Source organism: Propithecus coquereli, unplaced genomic scaffold (assembly GCF_000956105.1).
Source record: "Propithecus coquereli isolate 6110/MARCELLA unplaced genomic scaffold, Pcoq_1.0 Scaffold7217, whole genome shotgun sequence".
NCBI lineage: Eukaryota > Metazoa > Chordata > Mammalia > Primates > Indriidae > Propithecus > Propithecus coquereli.
The window spans coordinates 4,997-8,454 of NW_012153305.1; the positions used below are offsets into that span (position 1 = coordinate 4,997).

Consider the following 3,458-nt stretch of genomic DNA (forward strand, 5'->3'; position numbering starts at 1 on the left):
CCTTGGGGGCCATTATTCTGTCTACCACAGATAGTAATTTCTACTTCACAGAAATCTAATGGGAATTTTTAAAAGATACATATTCTTGTCATATGCCTTCACAGGCTTTAGAACATTTCCTATACAATAGAAATTACAGACCAGTTTGAGATTAAATACTACTTAATACACTTTGGATTTTATACAGCAAAATTTTATACTTCCTTTACATAAATTCCTACATATAATATTGGAAAAGCATTCTAGAAAGTACTACAGGTAATATACTGCTTCTTTTTGGAAGAAACTCTTTACCAATTTTCTATCAAGTCTTTGTTACTGTCTTGCAAAGTGAGTATTTTAGGTATATATCATTATACTTCATGAATTTTTTAAAAGCACAAGAAAAAGTGACTACATATAAGGCCACACAGCAAATCCGAGAATAGACACAGGTAGTGGTTAGAGCTTCCAGTTGGAGATTTGGGTTCATTATCTCTTCTGCTCAACAACTGTATCTTGATATGTGACGACTGCTACCAAGTCTTGGAAAGATTAAAGCGCGTTTGAGTGTGTGATAGCTCCACAGCCCCAGCTTCACGAAAACTAAAACGTAACAGAGAAGTTCTGTGGGGTTTTAGTCTGTCGGAAGTAGGCAGTGTATGTGGTTACTGGAACTTATCTGCTGTCTTGCTCAATTATCCTGTCAAAGGTGCTGCTATTTCCTGTGTTTAAACTTTTCCATGATGTCATTCAGAGGCCTTAGACCACCCGCTCCCAGCGGTGTGTGCTGCTGGACAATTGTGGTTCTTAACCGAGCACTGAAAATGGCAGTGACCCGAAACCAACAAGTATCGCCAAAAGGGAAGTCGTTTTGTAAAATCAGAAACTGAAACTTTCAAATCTGCATATATTAAGTAGCTTAATGTAGTATATTAATTTTTAACCTTTAGAATATCATTAAAAAAGAAATTATTCTCCAGTTTATAAGTGTCACTTTATTGTAAAGTGACTTTTACGATAAAAAAAATTGAAAAAAACATTTACACAATATAAAAGCGAGTGACTGCGGGGGCGGAGGGTAGGGGGAGAGGCACCGCGAGCGACTGGGACGAGGCGTCGGGAGACGGCAGCTCCCGACCCGGCAGCGGGTTTCGAACCCAGCGATGGTCTGAAGCACTGACGCAGCCGGCGCCCACCGCCGAGTTTGTCTGGGATCCAGAAAGAAACTCGCACACTGACGGTCAACTTTGGTGTCCTCTTCGTGGCTCCACATTTAGCTGGTTGCTCTTTCGAATGTCGTCGCTGATTCCTGTGCCCGTCCCAGCTCTTCTTCACGCCCCTTCGTTGCTGCAGTGAGGTTCTCCTTTTTCTTCTTCTTCCTTGTTCTTCTTCCTTTTTTTTCTTTTTCAACTCCGATATATGTTTATGAATCCTCAGCGTCTCTTCTGTTCGTCAGCGTGGTATAATGGTGTTTAGCATCAGAACAAAGCATTAATGCCCAGCATAGAATGACATTATTTAAACTTGGAAACCCCTTATTTCAGTGTGCCTAATACAACTTGTTTCTGTGTGAGTTCCTAGGTTTGTTTGAACCTGTGAAGATCCAGCCCAGAGTGAGAAAGCAGCCTCTGCTCCACCGCGCTAGGGCCGTGTTCTCCACCAGCCCTTCATCTGGAGAAGTGTCGCTAGAATAGCACGGCAGCCCCTCTCCTACGGGGCAGCCTCTGCTCCACCGAAATCTGGGCTGAGCCTCCACCGCCAGAGACATTCCCTGGCATTGTGCTGGGAAGAGAACATTGCCCATCGAAGGTATTCTTGGGCCTTTGCATTTCCATATAAATTTATAAGCAGTGTGACAACCTCACCACCAAAAAAAACTGAGAAACCAAAACCTAGTATTTAGGATAGCATTGAACTAAAGATCAATTTGGGGGAGATTAACATTATAATACTGATTCTTATAAACCATGAACATAATATATCCCTCCAATATCTAGATTATTTTAAATACATACTAAACCCCATTTTCTGAATATTTACTATATGCCAGGCACAATTAACACTCTACATAAATTATTTAATTGTCACAATAATGCTGAGAAGTAGGTACTAGTATTATTTCCATTTCACAGATGGAGAAACTGAAGCTTAGCAAGATTGCCAAAGGCCACGGTTAATAAGAGGTGGGAATCCTGACACTCTGCCTGCGGATCTACAGCTGTCACGCCTTGTGACACAACCTCCCTGAGCTGCTGGCTGAGGGATGGGGGGTGGATGGGTTACCCAAGGGAAGGCAGACTTGGAGAGAATGTGTTCTCTCTCTACCACCCAGCATCTGTCTACCTGAATACATAATGATTTATCCAAATAGCAACTGTCTAGCACTCTCGGAGGCGGATGTGGGAGGATCCCTTGAGCTCAGGAGTTCGAGACCAGCCTGAGCAAGAGAGAGACCCTGTCTCTACTAAAATAGAAAAACTAGCTGGACGTCGTGGCACATACCTGTAGTCCCAGCTACTCAGGCGGCTGAGATGGGAGGATCACTCGAGCCCAGGAGTTGGAGGTTGCTGTGAGCGAGGCTGACGCCACGGCACTCTAGCCTGGGCAACAGAGTGAGACTCTGTCTCAAAAAAAAAATCCCCAAAACCAAATAGCAACTGTTTTTCTTCTCCCATTTCAGCCTTTACACAGGAAGACCCTCTAAAGAGCTGCCTGCCAGCTGCCCTTCCCCAGATCCCAGATATATTCCCAGCCAGGTAGAGCAGAGAACAGTCACTCAGCTGGTGATGCTGAGCTCATACCCGGTAAGTGTGACCACACTACACAGATCTGGGTTTAGCTAGAAACCAGCCCCAGTCACAATGGTGTCTGTCCCTAATCCCATGAGGGGTGTAGGAGCCATTCCGGGAGTCTACCTACTGGGACTGAGGGTAGGGTAAGTACAGCTTTTGTGATTCTCTCTCTCTGCCCCTTGTAGGATGGCTGTCCCCGGAGGTCAAGACTGGGTCTGCTCCCTTCTCCCACTTTACCAATGCCTGATCTCACAGGATTAGTTCTGAGCCCAACTCCATGGCGTCATCGACCTCCCTCCCAGCTCCTCGCTCCCGGTCCAAGAAGCCTCTGGGTAAGATGACTGGTGAGTGGAACCAGACTCCTAGTTCCGCTCTTGTTCCTGAGAGCGTTGTCCTCATCTCCGCGTGGGCAAGGAGGGGGCCTGCCTGTGCAAACGCGGGGTGGATGTGGGGGGGCTGATGAGGGGCGAAGCTCCCGACCTGCAGTGCCCAATGCTTTGTGGAGCAGGAGGGGGGAGGCCTGCGTCAGTCCAGTCTTCATCCTTGTGTTCCAGAGGTTTTCCAGGCCTGCTCAACTAATTTTCCTAGCCTGGAAACCACTGTGCTGAGTGCTTATTTAGATCTGTGTTCCAGAACCATTCAGAGGAAGGAGCCAAGCAGAGAGAGGAACTATCAGTTCTCACA

At 45.9% G+C, this 3,458-nt stretch overlaps 1 long non-coding RNA gene across 1 annotated transcript; it reads left to right on the plus strand.

Moving 5' to 3' along the window:
• Nucleotides 1–1,207: 1,207 nt before the first annotated feature.
• On the plus strand, nucleotides 1,208–3,109 carry LOC105824229. Its single transcript, XR_001138187.1, has 4 exons — nucleotides 1,208–1,791; nucleotides 2,115–2,165; nucleotides 2,663–2,786; nucleotides 2,960–3,109. It is a non-coding gene; the product is annotated as an uncharacterized LOC105824229 (long non-coding RNA).
• Nucleotides 3,110–3,458: the final 349 nt, after the last annotated feature.